The 20,783-nt window shown below is 36.8% G+C and overlaps 1 long non-coding RNA gene across 1 annotated transcript in view; it reads left to right on the plus strand.

Moving 5' to 3' along the window:
- Positions 1 to 221: 221 nt before the first annotated feature.
- LOC145674457 (uncharacterized) overlaps positions 222 to 20,783 on the plus strand; it is a 129,804-nt gene continuing 109,242 nt past the window's right edge. The window contains exons 1-3 of the long non-coding RNA XR_014128939.1: positions 222 to 773; positions 17,179 to 17,404; positions 19,503 to 19,708. This is a non-coding gene — a long non-coding RNA (uncharacterized LOC145674457). The remainder of the gene's footprint in view (positions 774 to 17,178; positions 17,405 to 19,502; positions 19,709 to 20,783) is intronic.

Genomic DNA, 20,783 nt, shown 5'->3' on the forward strand with positions numbered 1-20,783 from the left:
ATATTAAAGATAAAAGCAGAGTGGGGAATCCCCAACAGTGATAATTCAGCATATTAAAAACATTTAAACAGGAATTTACTGAGATAATGTAATATCTCACTGTAATCAATCAGCATTAAATTCTCAATTTCATAAGTAATAAAAACATAAATTACAATCCGCTATTATTCGATATATTTATTTTAGTTTCTTACACTTATAGCAGACGACCTCCACACCCAGCTGGCTCTTCCACTAAATAACTAATTGGCCTGCCATCTAGTGGTAAATCCAAGCAGTGAACGCCAAAGAAAAGTGTTCTTTGTTTATAATCGTGTGTTAAAAATTATTTCAATTAGGGAAGCGAATTCTTTGGTGTCATCTATTACTAGAACTACATATACATTTATAAATTAAACCATTTGTGCTTTTTGTTAATTAGAGTTTAACAGCGTTCAAGAAAGTACAGCAGCGTACAGAACTATTTATATTTCTCAAACATTTGCACTTGCATCCACCCTTTGCACTTTTCGTGGACAATTTTTGTTTTCACATTAATTCTAAGAAATGGAATAAAGTTTGTTTTTTAATGCATTTGGCAGTGACTGCACAAGTTCGTGCTTGTTGGTGAAAAATTATAATCATAAGAGAAAGAGATGGAAACTATAAATTGTATCAGCGAAAAATATTACCGGTACTTGCACATCGAAAATTAGAAATGTCGAAAAAAAAAAAAAAAACTTTCACGTAGCGAGTTTCAGAAGTTTACATGTTAAGGAAACGAAAATAAATAAGTAAGTATCTTTTATTTTTCTATTAAACGGTTGAATTTTTGGTATGCTGTGCTACTACCATTTGTTGGGCAATACGGTGTGGATGTGGAAAGTGTGTAATTCTGCTACCATTAAAAAAAAAAAAAAAAAAAAAACGAAAAATGAACTATTATTGAGCTTAAATAATTATGATCATTTATCGCGATACGCCCTTCAAACTTTTAAACTAATTGATAAATAGGTTTTAAACAAAATATAGAAAAAGTATACTATTCTTTAAGAATAAAACAAATGAAATCTTTGGTTTACGTCTCACACTTATACGTGCTAGGCTAAAGGAGACGGTGATGATGAGAAATGAATGAAATGGTGGAATGAAGAAAGTGGGAGGAAACGGGAGAACTCCGAGAAAACCCTCGCACACGGTTTGTCCCCCACAAACTTTACTTGGCGCGAACGGGGATTGAATCAAGGACCTCATGCACCAGAGATGAATGCTCTACCACTGAGCCACCGCGGAATAAGAATAAAATAAATAGGAAAAAATAATTATATCATTTACAAAAATTACTTGCATGACGAAGAAGAAAAGCTTGAGTGTGTTTCCATACAATCAATCTAGATTACAAATACGTAATATGAGAGCACTCACCATGTTTTTCTTCTGAGCTATGCATTAATAGATTTTAAAAGTATTATTATTATTATTATTATTTGCTACGTGCGTATTATTTTTTATGGTTACTGCGCGCTTGGAAAACCTGGAAATTCAGGGAATTTCAAATCGACTGGATAAATCAGGGAATTCTTAAAAATTTTTGGAAGAGTATAAGGTTAAATATTTCCTTTCGTATATTGTGTTAGCATCCATCTCAGATCCCCTTTTTATTGGATCGAAAGATCCAATATATTTCAGGCAAAAATTTTCTTGTAGGCCTTAAGTTATATCTCGAGAACTACATATAGTGTAGCCAAACCAAAACTACCAATTTACTCAGTATAATGTGCTTATTCCGTAAAAAAAAAAAAAAAAAATACGAAAACTCGATTTAAGGACCGTTCAAAAATTTTGTGACCCCTGATCCACAAAATTCAGTATATTTCATAGAGTCAAACATTTTCTTGTACGCCCCATATTTTGAGAACTACATATAGTGTAGCCAAAACAAAATTAGCAATTTACTCAGTATGATGTTCTTATTCCGTAAAAAAATACGAAAACCCGATTTAGGGACCTTTTAAAAATTGTATGGCTCGTGGTCCACAAAATTCAATATATTTCGTAGTATCAAACATTTTCTTGTACGCCCTATATTTTGAGAACTACATATAGTGTAGCGTAACCGAAACTAACAATTTACTCAGTATGGTGTGCTTATTCCGTAAAAAGTATGAAAATTGGATTTACGGGTCGTTCAAACATTTTGTGGCCCCTGATCCAAAAAATTCAATATATGTCATTCAATCAAACATTTTCTTTTACGCCTTATATCTGGAGAATTTACATATAGTGTAGCCAAACCTAAACTATAACTTAACTCAGTATGATGTGCTTATTTCGTAAAAAATACAAAAACTCGATTTACGGGCCGTTCCAAACTTTTGTGGCCCCTGATCCAAAAACTAATTATTGGCTAAGGTCGCAATCTTTTGATACATTTCTTGGATCATTCCTAAAATTCTTGTTTGACTTAGAGCTTTGCACCTCACAAACCTATAACCATACTGAATTCCAGTTCAAATATCAAGTTTCATGTCTCTTACCTTCCGGAATTCTCAGGTTTGAACATTATATGATAATAAACGTTATCCCCACACCAGACCCGTATTTATATATTGTGCGCCCCTGTGCTCAAAATAATTTGCCGCCCCCGCACAAGTCTATTCCCCCCCCCCGCACCGAAAACAACTAATATTAAAGTTGAATTCACAGTCTTTGCGGTCGCTGAGATGAATAGTGAATAGTGACAGTTTTAATCCAATTCAACTTTGAGTGGAGGGTGAGGTCATACTCCACTCCCCAGGGAGGTGGAGAGATTTTAAAACTAATCGAAAACGACAGATATTAGTGTTGAATTCATAGTTTCGAAATCGCTGAGTTTAACGGTATCAAGTTTCATGATGTTCAAGTTCATCCTCACCAGTTGGGTTGGGGGTGGGAGAGGATGTCTTTTTAAAAATAATCAGTTGAGTTAATTAGAAACTACCGTAATTAAAGCAAATTAAGCACATTAACATATTTTCTCGCAGTGGCGCGAGTTGTTAGTTTTAAATATTACTTTATTGTTAATCTTTTAAAAAATCCAAAATTTTGCCGTCCCCTAAACTCTGGCGCCCTGTGCTTGAGCACAGAATAGCAACGGGTTTGCCCCACACGACGGCCTAAGGCCTCGTACCTAATAAACCTGCAAGCATGCCGAATTTAAGTTCAAATACCAAGATTCCTTCCTCGTTGAATTTCCAAAAATCATTCCGTAGTTTTACCCTCTCGTACGTTACAAAGGCAAGTTTTTACTTTCACTCGGACAGTAACCGTAACCGATTCATCTGACCCAGTTTCCGGAGCAGTTTAGGAAGTTGCACCACCCGATCCTGACGTAATGTCACGTGGTGTTATCATGTAGGTAAGGGTGGAATAAAACGGGCCTTCCGGGGCTTGTAACTCCATTCACTCAGCTATTTTCGTAATGTGAGTAAATCACTTTTTTATCAATAAATTTGTGTGAAAAGTGACTATGTACCATGTGACAGCACTACAGGTACAAACAGTTCCAACAAGTGACTGAGCCACAAACAGTTCCACCCTATAAGAACCGATTGAAGTCAATGTCCGAGTCAAAGTAAAATCTTACCGTTACAAATCCTATGAACTTTCCAAATTTCAATTTTCAGTTTAAGCGGTTTGGCCTGGACGTCAATAATTGTAAACTGGCGAGTAATCCCCACGTTCCTTTGAGGAATCCCTCGCAGACAACTTGCGGAGGTTTGAAACTTACATTTTTCAATCAAGCAGGCATGATTTCGAGTGTCATGTTCTAAACCGCACTCTGTACGTTGCATTGTTTTCGAATTACATCCCTCTGAAGTTCATTTTTCCACGCTTCCTGCACCTTATATCGCCGAAACTATCCCTCACTGACCAAAGTTCCACAAACTTTTTTGCTGGTTTTGGTGTCGGGAATCAGCTACCGAAGTTTGTTCAAATAGTTTCTTACCACCCTGTATATATATTTAATAATGGCTGGTTATTCCATTACTGGAAATACTGAAACAATCACTATTATATATATATATATATATATATATATATATATATATGGCTGATTCCAGTGAATAACCGGCTAAGTCAGGAAAAGTAAATTTTACAGGAGAGCAGTTTAAAGGTAAATTTTACAGCAGTTACCTGGTTAATTTTGACATAACCAAATGCTGTAACTTCCTCAATTTTACGAATTCGCCTTAGCTGGTTCTACACAATGTAGAATTCACCAAAAAAAAAAAAAACTGATACCTGGAAAATCTCAATTTTCAAAAAAAAAAAAAAAAAAAAAAAAGACTTATCCGGTTATTCATTGGAACCAGCCATATATAATAGTGATTGTTTCAGTATTTCATTCGATGAAAATTTAAATAAAGTAAGCCAAACTGAACAAATGAGCTTTATAGTTAGATTTTGGAGTAACAAGGAAGAGTGAGTTGTTAGTAAGTGTTTTGGATCATTGTTCTTAGGACATTCTACAGTAACAGATTTATTAGTCGCGCTCAAAGGAAAGCTTCTGTCTTTTCACTTGAGACGTCTTTTGCAGGTCTTCATGGATGAACGAAATGGTAATGTTAAGTTATTTTGGGAACTTAAGTATATAGATGGTGGCCCAGTTGTCTTGGAGTTTGAAACGTGTGGTCTACACAGCGTGACTAAAACGGCTATAAAATATAACGAGTGGAATTATCGTAGACTTTCTAAGAGTTTCATATAATATATTTAAAAACATACCAGCAAGAAGAGCAGATTGTGTCCTGGTTCAACAAAACTTCCAAAGAAATTTTATGTTATACGTTAGGTTGAAAAGATGAAGTTGCTGTTAGAGCATTTGAAATTCTTAAGAACTTAATAAGTATGTTGTAATACCTAAGAGAGAGAAGAAAGAACGAAAATCTTCAAGCTACGAAAGTATCTAATCTAATCTAATGTAAATAAAATAAAGAGTTTGTTGTTTCTGTCTGTCTGTGTGCGGCCTGGGGACCAGACGAGTGGACCGACAGTTACCAGATTTTGGTCACGGATACCTTGGTCCAGGCTCCAGACCAAGGCGAATCGTTTTTGTCAAGATTCGAACCAGGGAGGGTCTCAGGGGGCGTTTACCAGGACAAGTAAAAGTAGTAGAAAATGACCGGTATTAGTGTCAAATCCATAGTTTTCGCGGTCGCTGATATCAGTGGTGACACTTCCATTAGCGATGACTTGCAAATTCAGCTACCATTGTATGCGAGCTGGGGTTCAGGGGGGCATACCGAGCCATGTAAAAGTAATCCAAAATGACCGATATTAGTGTCAAACCCATAGTTTTCGCGGTCGCTGAAATGAATTATGATACTTCCATAGGCGTTGGCTTCCAAATACAGCCCCCTGCGAAGAATGGGTATATTCAGCTAGTATATATATATATAATGATTTGTCCAAAATTAGCGTTTTTAAAACTGCTTGCTTCTGAAGTTGAACCATTTTTAAGGGCATTTCAGGCCGAACACCTCATGATTCCTCTCTTTTTGTTCAGAATTATGAAATAATGGAATCTGCAATGAATAGATTTGGTAAAGACTATGTACTGTTTAAAACTACAAATGTTGCTAAGGTTAATATAACTGATTCGGAGAACTTGGTTAGTGCAAACAGTGTTAACTTGCGGTATGGTTGGTGTTTGTGATACTATTAAGCAATAAGAGAATGTTTCCTCGAAAGATATGCTTCTTCTCAAACAAATCTGTCGGAAATGTCTGCAGTCATTTTGCACAAACTTATTTCAAACGACTATTTTGAAATTTCACTTCAACAGAAATCTGTCGTTTCATGATCCCAGTGTAGGCCTATATTGCTTGACAAGTCCACTCGCCTGCTTGCCAGTGACAAGTACTTTCTTATATTTGGCGAGTATAAACGCTGTGACTGCCAAAATGGTCTGATTAATAGATTATTTGGTTGGCTAGTACTTACAAGCAAGATTTTTCAAGCCCTGCCAATGTAATATGTAGAAACCCAGAAATTGCTATGAAACGACTTTGTTCTTGCCTTGCGATATTTGTTGAAAACAAGTGGATTTCTAGAATGTTCGCTGATCCAGTAAAAAGAAAATTTTAAATTCTGTATTCACATCCAGTGTTTCTTGGAGAGGCGAATAACTACCGTACTCAAAGGCAACCCAACTTAACACATTCTGGAAAAGTTTTATTGCATCTTCTGAATCAGAACTCATGTCATTCCTTAAAAAGATTTTCGTACTTTCGCATGGTAATGCTGCCGTAGAGACAGGTTCTTCAGTAAATAAAAAGTGCTTAATTGGAAATTTATCTCAAGAATCACAGTGACTGGTATGGGAAAGAATAAAGAATGCTGGTAATGTTGAGAAGGTAGAAATTACAAAGGATATGATCCATTATGTGAGAAATATCCGAGCGAGATGTCACGAAAACCGTGAGCAGAGAGAAACAGGAGGGACACGAACATGAGAAAACTATGATGGCGGAGAAACGAAGAAGTGAACTAATGAAGAATTTGGAAGAAAAGAAGATGAAAGTGGTTGCTGAAACGAAGAAAGAAGCACTGGTATTTGAAGACCATATTCGCACATTACAAAAATCTTAAACATTAATATTCAGTTCTTTTCTTTTTTTATTTTTATTTTAGTTTTATTATTATTATTTTTTTTTCGTGTGTATGTGTGTGTTTGTTTTATTGGTGTTAAACACTTTCATGTGTGCTGGAGAGAAGTGCTTGTAGAGATATGAAGAGGTGCAGTTCCTTAGTGACGTATAGTGCAGTACAAATTAATGTTTTAAGTGTGACAGCAATAAAAGGGTTCACGCGAGCAGATGATTCTACCAAATAGAAAATTTATAGGGAAAATACGATGTGAAACGTTTTTCGTGAAGGAATGAGAGTGTGAAAATATGTAATTATTGTTAGTACCCAGCATATTGAAATGAATTTGAAGTGATAGTGAAAGTACTGTATGTCTCTTCCACTATTCTCGTTTATGTTTACTCCACATTCCCTACGGACGCACCTCCTCGCTACCGCTCAGGCGCTCCTGCCCTGACTCGATTAGATAGCATTCGTGCTTTTAGTGGCCACCTAGCATAAGTTGGTTCGTGTTTTATGCACTGTATTTTTCATGCCATATTCTCACATTATATTCATACTGAGCCCTCTTGAATTCAATCTCCAAGTAGTGGAGCTCCTCATTTAGTGCATGCCCTGCTAAAAGAAGTACAAATCTCTAACCTAACCTGTAAATGTAAGAAATGTGTCAAAATTTGGTAGAACCGTCTTCTCGAGTAATACCTAATAAAATCATAAAACTAAAACTTCTCAGAAAAATATTCTGTGTTAAATAATTATATGGCCGCCAAGAAAACCGTTGGAAGAAGGGGAAAAAATAAGTTGCTTGTTTTATTACATGAACATTTTCACATCAAAGTGTGTTCACTGAAAATCTCATTTTAGATGTTTGGTGCAAAATTATGCCCTTTCTGTATAATTAGAATGCTGGAGAATTATAAGTAACATTTTTCTGACATTGTAACGGTGGAAGTTTTACCCATTGGACCAGGAAAACCTGGGAAGGTCAGGGAATTTTGCATCTTGAGATGTGCAGCAACCATGTTTTTACTTCTCCTTCATGTCATAATGTTTTAATTTTTGGTTGAATGAGAAGTAGGAAATGTAATGAGCAGAGTACAGTATTAATATTAGAAGTAACAGTGGCGCATTGTATGATGTCGGAGAATATTAAATTGAGGTCACAAAATCTCAGAATAACGTTGAACTAGGATACGTATGAACCGTTGTGAGTTACACAAGCTGAAATCTTGTCTGATGCAAGCATCGATAGGGAAAATTATTTGACATACTCTTCAATACCATCAGATAAGTGTTGCCTATACAACATAAGTTTTATGGTTTAAATAACTTCACCTGATTATTACATATTCCAGAACGACACGAAAACTAAAACTTACAAAGCCACATTTGTTATTCAGCGTTGGAGGCAAGGTGACTCAATGGTGAAGGTCTTACCTCTGGTACGTGGGGTCCCTGGTTCGATCCCCGTCGAAATAAGTTTGTGGTGGATAATATTGTGCCCGTGGGTTTTCTCAGGGCAACCCCATTTCCTCCCCGTTTCTCATTCTACCAATTCTCCCATTATTCACTTGCCTTAATCATCGTCTCCCTTAGCCTAAAGGACGTAATATTGGGTCGTTAAACTCACAGATTTCAATTTTTTTCTTATTCAGCGTTGCAAACAAAAGATGCTAGAGTATCACAAACATCAAAATTTCGGAGGCCTCTATAATAGTAACAACGCAATTGAGACGGTTTAGTCAATGCATATACAAAATACTTTCGTGTCAGATACTATAAGACATGATATGATGTACCGGTATTTAAAATCAGTAGGAAAAAGTGATATAAAATTGAAAATTTGATTGTCTTTTTAAAAAGGGAGTATTCCGGGGAAAAAACCTTAGGTAAGTATCACATCAAAGTTTTATATAGTTTCCAATAGCCAAAAATATATAAATAATATAAAATAAAATGTAAAAAAATCATGACGTTTACATACAGCAACTTGATATCTGAAGTTGTTCTGGAACTTAAAAAAAAAGAAAGTGCAAATACTTGTGATTACAACTACCAAAATCTATGGCTGTAATACTATTGGAGCAAAAACCAAAACAAACAAACAAACAAACAAACAAAAAAAAAAAGCAATTGCAATTATCTCTTTAGATAAAGGACCCTGCACTTTTCTTATGGAAAGTGGCTTTCGGCTAATGTTGTTGAAACTTCGCTGGTTGATAGTTCTTAACATGTGGATCAAAAGTCTCAATGGGCACAAAGACCGAAATCCACTCCTTCCCCCCAAAAAACCGCCTCCAAGTAGCTGGGGGGATTGAACTGATTTCAGCATGTAAAACAATTTGTTGTTTTAATCAACTCAACAAGGACCCCAAACAACCATATGTTAGACTATCAAACTACCCCACTTGACACCGCCCTTTCCCCCCACATACCCCCCCCCCGCGAATTACCTTACGGATGTTCCATATTACTGTAGTTTATAGTTGCGCGTATCTGTTGAAATACCTACAGTTTTGGTCTCACCGACGATATAATGGGTTTCACGTATCGCTGATTACGAATCTGAGGTGAGAGTTCTAGAATTCAAGATGGAGGATCAATATGGCGGATCAAAAACACGAAACTCCTGAATGTAGCCACAAATAGCTGTTTACTAGGGTATTTTGGGTCGTTGGTTACGAATCTGATGTCAAAATTCTTGAATTCAAGATTGCAGATCTAATATGGTGGATAAAAACGTCGAAGCCACAAATCGTAGTAGACTAGAGTGTTTTTAGATCGCTGTTTAAGTACGCAACATTCCTTGATACTTCAGTCACCATGTAGAATTATTCTGCACCCTTATCCTTTACCAAACCCACCACAGATATCTTAATGCTGAACGGTGTTAAAATAATTCATCAATTATCTGTTCATTATTTTCATCATTTCGGTTTGCAGCATCTAACGTGGTACTTAGCAATGAGTCATCGGGATATCTAATATTCTGTAAATGTCGTGCATGGCCTAAATACCACAAGACACTTGCAACGTGCGCACATGTACCTAATGTACGAGCACCGCTTTGACATGTACAGTAGTAACCTTGAATAACATTTTGATCATAATCCTGGTCATCTTCATCATTGGCTACATATGCTATGAAAACTTGATGCTTAGTTGCATTGCGGAACCTTGAGTAGAGACGTATGTGCAGGAATCCCGGTTCAGTTACGTTTTCGTCAAGCTGGAATTGCTCATCATTATCTCGTATTAGTTTATCATGGACGTAAGAGGATGAGAGATCTACTTGATATGTGCCTACAGTCAAAGCTCGTAAGTAGTTTAAGTTAAGTACAGGGAAATCAATTAGGCCTTGATCATTCAGCGGTACCCATTGACCGTTCCTTCTAATAAGATTATCTATCTCCACTCTTGCTTTAACAACGTTCGGCATGATTGACCTATTTCTCATTTCTCTAGCTAATTCAATGGTTGCATCTTGCATGAAAATAACGGGATGGTATCTTATCAAAATAGCTCCAGCTATGCGATAGAAACTATTCAGTTTCTTTTGTTGTTGCAGATTCAACGTTTGTGCTAGAAACTTAAAAACAGATCTTAGATGCCCGTTTCTTGCCTCGACTATCCATCGACTTTTAGTAACTAGTCGAGAAGTATTCGCATCTTCTGTTGATAGTTGTCTTTCACGTGGTAGTACGAGTGCGGGCATTCAATGATCAATTCCTAAATATTCCAGTAAAGGAATTGCATCGCGGTATCCTCTGTCTACTAACACAATGACCAGGATTATGATCGAAATGTTATTCAAGGTTACTACTGTACATGTCAAAGCGGTGCTCGTACATTAGGTACATGTGCGCACGTTGCAAGTGTCTTGTGGTATTTAGGCCATGCACGACATTTACAGAATATTAGATATCCCGATGACTCATTGCTAAGTACCACGTTAGATGCTGCAAACCGAAATGATGAAAATAATGAACAGATAAATGATGAATTATTTTAACACCGTTCAGCATTAAGATATCTGTGGTGGGTTTGGTAAAGGGCAAGAGTGCAGAATAATTCTACATGGTAGCTGAAGTTCAAGGAATGTTGCGTACTTTAAACAGCGATCTAAAAACACTCTAGTCTACTACGATTTGTGGCTTCGACGTTTTTATCCACCATATTAGATCTGCAATCTTGAATTCAAGAATTTTGACCTCAGATTCGTAACCAACGACCCAAAATACCCTAGTAAACAGCTATTTGTGGCTACATTCAGGAGTTTCGTGTTTTTGATCCGCCATATTGATCCTCCATCTTGAATTCTAGAACTCTTACCTCAGATTCGTAATCAGCGATACGTGAAACCCATTATATCGTCGGTGAGACCAAAACTGTAGGTATTTCAACAGATACGCGCAACTATAAACTACAGTAATATGGAACATCCGTAAGGTAATTCGCGGGGGGGGGGTATGTGGGGGGAAAAGGGCGGTGTCAAGTGGGGTAGTTTGATAGTCTAACATGTGGTTGTTTGGGATCCTTTTTGAGTTGATTAAAACAACAAATTGTTTTACATGCTGAAATCAGTTCAATCCCCCCAGCTACTTGGAGGCGGTTTTTTGGGGGGAAGGAGTGGATTTCGGTCTTTGTGCCCATTGAGACTTTTGATCCACATGTTAAGAACTATCAACCAGCGAAGTTTCAACAACATTAGCCGAAAGCCACTTTCCATAAGAAAAGTGCGGGGTCCTTTATGGGACAATATTTCCCACCAGTAAAATATTGTAAACAGTATACAAATGTATACCCATTTTCTCATGCCGCTGGAACGGTTTGTGATATCAAACTGCTGCCGTGATTATGACCTTCACGCCTATGAAAAATCATAGACGTGATTGGATGTGAGGCTTAGCTAATTAATTTTTCGGAATAAAACCCTTTTGAAAAAAGTCAAATTTTCAATCCCTTGTTCCTACGTGCTTCAAGTGCTTCACCAGGCTTCCTGGTCAGGGAAAATGGTCCAGGTTAGGGAAGCTCAGGGAAAAAGACTGGATATCAGGGAAATTTTATAAAATATATTTTTTTCTAACATTAATTGTACACCAATTTCAGCTTACCCAACTATTATAATACCTGTTTGGTTTTTATTGCTGTTTTTCTCGTTTGTGGGTAGATATTAATGATGACAGTATGGGACGTTGCTCAGATGTTTATGGGAGGGACGTGCAATTTTCGTATGAGCAATTCTCTATAGAATAAATGTTCAGATATGTAAATATTCACCGTTATTTATTCCTTATTTATGTGTGAACGTCATTTGACACCTGTCATGAAAGTCCTGCCAAAGATCAGGGAAATAGATTTCTCCACATCAATAGGAACCCTGTTCATATAGCGATCATGATATTCGAGACTAACAAGGTCTCGGTTGTAAGGTACTTTGTATGCGCATTGTCCCGTTCGTTTCACTTATGTTATTATGGAACTTCGGATTGATTTGTACTAAAAGAAAAAAAAACAGCAAACTACGCGCTAAAAATCACTAAAACATGCACGGAAAATAAGGAAATCTGCACTAAAAAGGGTAAATTTGCACCAATGAAAAGCTAAAGTTAAATGAGTAATTATATTACATTATATTACATACTAGCTGTTATGACCGTACTTCGCACGGGTCAGATAAAATATCTATGTAAACAAACTGAACAACGAAAGAAAAATTAAACATTTCTAAAATTGGATGTATTTTGTATGAATGCATATCCGACAAAGAAGATGTGTTTCCATTGGGATGACTTTAATAGTAAAGACGGTTTATACTTAATATAACCATTAACTAACCTGCTTTTAACCACAATAAAACCATGTACTACTAAACAGAAAAAAGAAACAACAACACGAATGTAGACAAAATTATGGATTTCACACAAATATCGGTCATTTTAGATTATTTTTATATGTCTCGGCACCCTCTTTAGTATGGGCCCGTTTCTTAGCTGATGGGGGCTAAATTTGAAAGTAAACACTTTTTTGAGTTTCACCATTGAGCTCAGCGACCCGGAAAACTGTGGATTTAACAGTAATATCGGTCATTTTCGATTAGTTTTACATGTCTCGGTAACCTCCTTTCCCAGCAGGTGGCCCCGGCCCGCATGCAATGGTAGGTCAGTTTGAAAGTCATTGTTAATGGAGGCGTCACCATTGATCTCAGCGACCGCGAAAACTATGGATTTGACACTAATATCGGTCATTTTGGATTATATTTACATGTCTCGGTATCCCCGCCCCCGTTGACCCCTGGCCCGCGGCCGAAGGGGTAAATTTGAAAGTTAATGCGATCAGTTTTACTATTGATCTCAGCAACCGCGAAAACTATGAATTTGACACTAATATCGGTAAGTTTCTACTTCTTTTACATGTCCAGGTAAACAACCCCCTTCCTGAGACCACCTGGTTCGAAATTCAAAAAAAAAAAAAAAAAAAACGTGGTAACTCTCGGTTTACTCATCTGTTCCCCAGGCGACACACAGAAAGACAGACAGACATACAAACTCATTTTATTTATATTAGACTAAGTTTTACCTTCAGCAATTTACTTTCATCTGTTACGTTTTAAACATATCACTGGCATACAATTAACTGTGTGGCAATTTCACTTTTCTAGATCCGATCTTATGTTTTAAAAGTTTCCCTGTTATATGTTTAATTTCCAATTTATAGAGAGTAATTCATTTCCTGTAAACGTATTTTCCATGTGCGAAGAACAGCTCGTATTCGGTTAACCTTTGGGTAACTCCTATCACAGTCTGTAACATTTTCCAAGATTGTTGATAATTCTAAAATTTAATCCATTTTTAGCACAGTAACACCGTTGCTAGGGCGTTTTCTCACTCTAGGATCCCTGCTGGTCCAAACCGAAACCTTCTTCACGGATGGGAGATACAGGGCTACAATACCATATAACTCCCATGGGTCTCCGGGTCTTGGTTTCGGAGCCTTTGTGGCACGCACGGACAAACCACAGTTACTTTTATTATATATATATATATTGATTAGGATTTGTCAGCGCTATCCCTTTCAAATTGTCTTGATTTGGAGGCCCCTTCAACTGTTTCAAAGAGTAACATCTTACGAGGCTCAGCGAAAGTACCGGATTTCATATCATTTAGAGAGGTGTATAAACATTTGTGAGGGGTCATGGCTTATAACATGTCAATTTCATCCCTTTGCAACGCATGAGAGTGTTTAGAGAAGTGATTCAGTATTTCTTTAAAAAATAGTACTCACACAAACTTTGCCGACTTGTTTTCGAACCAACCGCACTAATTTAGAACTGATTTGATGAGATGAATTTTGAGTAGCAAATGTCTCGAGCTGATTCAAAATCAGCCCATAGTTTTTGATCAGAAGATCCAGGGTTTGCTTTTTGTGAGAAACTCATCGCACTTCCTCTACCCTGGTCAGTGGCACTGAACAATTTTCATTCCCTATTAATACAGCCGTCTCCCGAAGCTGAGCTAAATGAGTGGGGCTTTTGCGGTAAAAGTCTTGCACTTCCTGTGAAGAACTAAGTATTTTTGAAAGGTAGGTCGATTTGACACAGTCCTAAGCGATGACTGAGGCAGTGGATTGTAAGCAACCAAGGGCATTTTTTCTTCAATTCTGTTACTACACTCTTTCTAGAGCTCAGAGTAACGGAAGCCCCGTCTGCCAAAAACCCAACAAGTTTATTACTATAATTTTCGATTACGAGCTCTGCAAGAGTCTTTGTTATTAAATTTAGAACTCCTGCAGCGAACTACAGGCAAGTTCAGCTGTTTTCAAGTACTTGAATTCCACCTTGCAACTCTCACTATCAACATAAATAAATAAATAAATAAATCTCTTTCAGTTCCACTAATGTCTGTAGACCCATCACAACAAATAGTCATATATTTAACATTTACCAAGCTACCTTTTAGGTTATTTATCATGTCTTCTGCGATATAAGAAGTAAATTCTTCGCATTTATTCACGTTATGGTATCACCTAAATCAACACCATGGCGGTTTTCAAGTTCTATGAGCTTAGAAGATGTATTAAATCCAATCTCTTCTTGTGCGCAATGGCAATAAGTTTCTTTACGCGTTTTAATGTCACGTCGCTTACGGATGACATAGCTCGCCCTACTGGAGTCTTAGAAAGAAAATCTTGAACTGATTTTGGTTTCTTTGTGTTATTTACTGACATGGCATGCATTTAAGATTTTGAGTGTTTCACGCATTTATCGTTTTTGGTGCACTATCCGTAATGCCGTCAATAAAGGAAGAGTTAAAATTACGGTTTCCACGAAGAAAATTTTAATTCTTGGGACACAGATTACAATACACCAATTTCACATTTCCTCCTCGTAATTCACCCTTTAACCAAACACCACGTGGATCCAAATAGATTTTCCAGTTCTTAAAAGTACTATATCGAACACCGTCATTTTACCGTAACTGTTTTTCGCCATTTTTCACAAGGATGGAAAGAACAACCGAGACCAATAATTCTTGAAGATCTACACTGACAAAAGATTACTGTCTATGAGACGAAGGGGTCCTGTCTCTATGAGACTCTCGCACTTCAAAACAAAATGCGCTTCCTCGACTACAAAGAACAAGAACTCCGTCACTACTAAACTAGAAGCGAAAATGACTTCGAATTGGAAATAATAGATCTATGCGTTTAATTTCGGAGAGAGGCTATAGGGAAACTTTAGAGTTTACTGCTTTTCTTTGAATTCCCCGCTCATTGTTGGACAAACTTTATATTTTATTATATTATTTTCAAGTTTAGCGAAATGAGAGTTTTACCACAGCGGAAAATTGAACAATTAAGCTCAGAAAAACAACGCAGAGGCTGTTCTTTCTTCACACCCACACATACACAGAGAAAGTGTTCCTTTTGTCGGGATGGTTTTTTGAGTTAGGTTCATGGCGTCTCTTTGTACTTGCCTCCGATACTTGCACAATCATTTTTTAGAAAGGCTGTTTGGGAGTACTTGATCACTCTTCACCCACCTCTCTAAAAATTGATATGCAAGTACTGAAACATTCTTAAACATAGATATTTAGATAGTTCACATACCAGTTTCCCAGTGATGCCTTGACCCGACTACGATAGGTCCCATAGTAGTGGTGTAATGTAAGTTCAACTCATCAATGTATATTAAAAACTTTTAAAATCAAAAATAAAAGAAAGAAACAGGGTGAGGTTCCGTAAACGCACTTTCAAGGAAGTGAAATCTAAAAATAAAAGTAAAATATCAAAATACAAAGTAAGGAACTTATACAGGTGAAAAGCCAAAAACAGGGTATTTAAACTAAAAAAATGGTAAACAAAGGGTCAGTTATTTGGTCAGTGATTTTGACAGTCAGTCAAAACAACATAGTCGACCACTAAAATTGGAACCTAGCCAGTATGGACGTCAGCCTATACCATCAAACCATCCATGACAGGCGTAAATTGTTAAAATTTATAATTTCTACATTTATTAGTTTGTAACCTTCTTCTCTATATAATATGTTTCAATAATAATCAAAATGCATCTAAAATAGCATTGTCTTTCTACCGAGGATAAACAATAAGCTATATCCTATAATCATTATTCAAATTAGCAACAAATCTCGCTCTATTTTAAAGTTACGAAACAGTGAAGCTATGAACTTTTAAATTTCACTTATTTCACGTTTTCGACGCCCTATAACTTCGAAAATATCCACTTTTGAGCACAGATCCATATTAACTTTTTTTTTTTTTTTTTCGTGTTTTGATGTGAGGAATCTGTTCCCAAAATATTGTGAAACATTTATTTAACACCATGTATATAAGCATTATGTACTGCGTTTAAACTTATTGTACTCTATATACAGTAGTTTTTAGAGGCATACTAAGAGTAGTCGTTTTTAGCGTCATATTGAGAGTTCGACTAACGCTTATTATGTGTAGCACAGTTTGGAAGTCTGATACTAAAAAATGATAAAATTTAGGACTTATTGCCCCCTTCTCTGGCGAGCTCCTCCGTGGCTAAGCGGTTAGCGTACCCGCCTTTGGCGTGGGAGACCCGGGTTCGATTCCCGGCGGGAGCTCATGTGGTTCGGATTCCACGTTAATCAGTAGGTCCACGTCTCATATAGCCTCGCTGCTGAAAGGGACGTTAAACTAATATCAACTCAACTCAACCCTTCTCTGGCGAAAGCGGTTAATTCGCACACTTCTGACCTTATTCCTTTATTACAACCGAAAGTTGTAAATCTACTGTTATTTCCGGGTTTAGTTTAGAATTTATATAGTTTGGAAATTTACTGTAGTTTTGGACTGTGAAACGAAACTCACTTATTCGGTTACTAAAGAGACGGAAGTGTCTTTCTTGTCCATCCTTCGGTTGTCAGGAATGTTCAAACAACATCCGACACACAAACACATGTTGCCGCAAAGACTAGACTACTTCTTGTAGAAGCTTCGTACTTAAAGATCTCAACAATATGCATTATAAACAGCGGCATACGCTATAAGCGCTATAAGCGTTTATTTCTTTCTTAATTCCAGGTGGCATGTGGAGAGGAGTTTCAAATTGCTCAACATATTAAAACAGATACACACATAAGAATCAAGCAAAAGATCACTTTTAGTCCTCAGACTTTAAAGGCACCATTTACCAAGCAAAAAACGAAGGAGAATTCTCAGTTTCGAGAATTCCTCTTCAAGTATTGCCAGAGAAGATTCCTCGATGAGTTCACTCTAAAGAAAAATTATGTGGACGAAATTTGTTGAGGTAAGTTCTAATTGTAAGTTTCAAGTTGTACACAAATACCGTTGCATTAAGTAAACAAAATTGGACGCGGGCAGCCAATTTCATTTTATTAAGTAAACATAATTAGTAAAAAAGACGTGTTCATGTCAGAGCCTCCGTTATGAGTGGGCTATAGAGGCAGCTGCTCATGGTAATACTTTACAACGCAGGTGTGGCTATTCTGGAACACATGGAGATCCCATATCCTTGTGTTATATGTATTATTGGTATCTTATTAATGAAAGAAGGTAACATGACATGTTGACAACCAATGATGTACCATGTTACCCCTCTCCCTAAATAAGAATGATGCAGAAGATAATATTGGAAGTAAATATTCGTGAACGCACATACCCACCGTCGCAAATGCGCCTGTTCCCTACGGACGCAACCCCTCTTTGCCGCTCGGGCTCCCCTGCGGCGCTCCTGTTCCGACTTGCTTATATAGCATTCGTGCTTTCTAGTGGCCACCTAGCACAAGTTGTTTTGTGTTTTAAAGTTAAATCGTGTTTTATACATTGTAGTTTTTATGTCGTATGTCACACGCTGTAATTATGCCCAGCCCTCCAAAAGTCGATCTGCATCCATTAATGCAACTTCTCTCTTAAGAAACACATTCTAAGGCAGTAATAGTGCATTTCCTGCTAAAAGAATTTCATACTTCATGAATATGTGTTCTCTTGTTTGGCAGCCTATTCTAATTTACGCTACTGCACTTTATTCTACGCTAATCTACACTTTTCCATTATTTGCTTTTCTACCCTATCTTGTTCTATAGTTTACTATGCAACTTTACTGTACTCTGTTACTTCTTAATCGTTCTATACTACTCTATTTCAACATGTCCTATTCGTTGATGATACCCTTACTGTACGCTAATTTTCTTCTTTAATCTATGTTACTTTACAAATGTCTATTCTACGTTACTCTATGCGATGGCACGTAGTATCTCCCCCAAATCCATCGATGGCTCCGGAGCTTGTACTGTGACTTATAGTGAGCCGTTTTAAACGACCTCGCTTATGCATACACGCACCATCACTGACGCGCCTGCTCCCTAGAAATGTATACCCTCGCTTCTGCTCGGGCCCCTCTGCTGCGCTCCTGCCAAACTAATTGCTAAGAGCATCCGCCTACTTCTCGTATGTAAGTAGCTTTTCGAGAATATTCCTGTACCATCAACATGCTTACCATTAATGCATAAAGCTCATTCCGTGGCTATATGTACAGACCATAATGCCACTCCAGGTAATTAGTTCAATCACAAATTAAAATTTGCATTTAATGGGGCTACATTATTACATTTGACAACTAGAATTACTCTTTAACACTTATAATTTTTGCCCAAAGTAACTAATTATTTATATTTCACTTTACATTAAAACGAACTAAACATTTTAAACACTCCGCCCTAATGAAAATCCCACATGCAAAAATCATCCGCTACATGCTTGCGCAAGAGCAGCAAAATGTTAACAATCAACATGGCATCCATCCGTCACATTTTATTACTCAAGATGTCTGTTGATATTTAAATGAAATTTATAGTTACTTATAGGTAAGCTACAGACTCCGTTACCAGCGATATTAAATAGATGATATATGTTAATGAAAACTAAGCAAACAATGGGCCTCTGCCTGCTCGGGAAGTACCCTTCCAGGTATATCATATATTTCCCTGCTCACAACCTTGCACCTATGGGACTCTGACCCACGGTCAGAATAATTCATGAAATTGATATTTGAAATCTTTTATCTCACCAGAAATTTCACGTAACTGTTTTGTTCTTTTCTTTCGTTTGTTTGTTTAACAAAAAAAAAAAAAAAAAAAAGTGTTCTAGAGTGGCATACTTTCAGGAAAAATGGTGAATTACATATGTGTAGAACGTAATATTTTTTACATGGTCTCGGAAGTAGTACCGAAAATTTTACTACATGAAATTAGTCTGCAACTAAAAATGCTCCATGAAGAAGGAGAGCACTGCAGCTAACGATTTTGCGCAGAATTTTGATTTGCTATGAGTAACTTTTAGTTGAAACGGCTTCTTTATTAACTGACTTTTAAACGTTTCCTTTATAGGCTTTTACAGAAGACCCGAGAAGACATGGCTGATTTTCCAATATAGTTAGCAGTTGATGAAACTACCGATTCATGCGGTAGATATCTAGGAAATGTTATTGGAAAGCTAGATTCAAATGAACCAGGTTCGCCTCACTTGATACTCTGTAAAGAACTGGAGAAAACTAACAATTCAAGTATTGCCAGACTCATCCGTGATGCCTTGCGTAAGTTGATTTTTTTAAAATTTTTAACTGAGAGAAAGAATGATTGAATCATATGTGTTTGGAACCAGGAGTGCATCGGCGGAAGTGGTAAACCGGGTACGGACCCCCACTCCCTTCCCTAACAAAAAAAAAAAAAGAAAGAAAAAAGTTGTAATTCGACAGAAATTTTTACATTTCTTAATACAACTATAGTTGTTTAGCGGGTAAATGAATCATGTCGCTTTAAAATTTTGTCTTACACTTCGTTTTCTTATAAAAACAACCTAGCTTTATCATTTTTTTTCTGAGAATATAGGTTTCTGCGGCACGTCGTTTATTTGGGTGTAGAATAAGATCAGTTCAATATTACATTACATACACGATATATTTGGACCTTCCAGCAAAAGTATATTCTAAGGAATTAGAAGTCGGCCCTGCCGTAGTTCTGTGTAGCAATAATTAAACCAATTTGAAAATAAATATATAATTTAGTTCTTATTTTTTAAGTTAGAAAAAGGTCCTCATGGTCTGTCTATTTCAGTATTAGGAAGAAGTTCTTCAAACTTGGTGGTAAAACTGTATATGTGCAGGATGTCCCAGAAGTCTTTCCCTGATTACAAATATTCATAAGGCATGAAATATGACACATAAACAAATACCTTTCATCGTTAATTGCATGTAACATATTAAAGATTTTGTGTACACAACTAATAAATTTCTACGTGTGATCCTTTCGTTGCCTGAAGGATATCAAGGCGATATTCCATTTTCACCCATGTGTTGGTCAACATTACGTGGGGGATGGATGTTATGACTTTGGTAATTTTGCGATGTCGTTCGCTGGTGTTGATTAAACCCGGTCCTTGACATTACGTCAGAGGAACAAATCCAGTCGTATTATGTTCGGTAATCACGGAGGCCAGTTTATGGGACCATCACACCCGATCCATCTTCCCGACTTTCTCCTGGTTTTAGTACATGTTTATGCAAATGGCGTCCGATTCCGCTGTTACTACGTAACTGGACTGTAACAAACAAAATAACAGTAAGTATGTACACAAAAATTTGAATGTTACATGCAATTCAAGATAAAAAA

The sequence above is a fragment of the Thermobia domestica genome, chromosome 17 (assembly GCF_964235325.1).
Source record: "Thermobia domestica chromosome 17, izTheDome1.hap1.1, whole genome shotgun sequence".
NCBI classification, from domain to species: Eukaryota; Metazoa; Arthropoda; class Insecta; order Zygentoma; family Lepismatidae; genus Thermobia; species Thermobia domestica.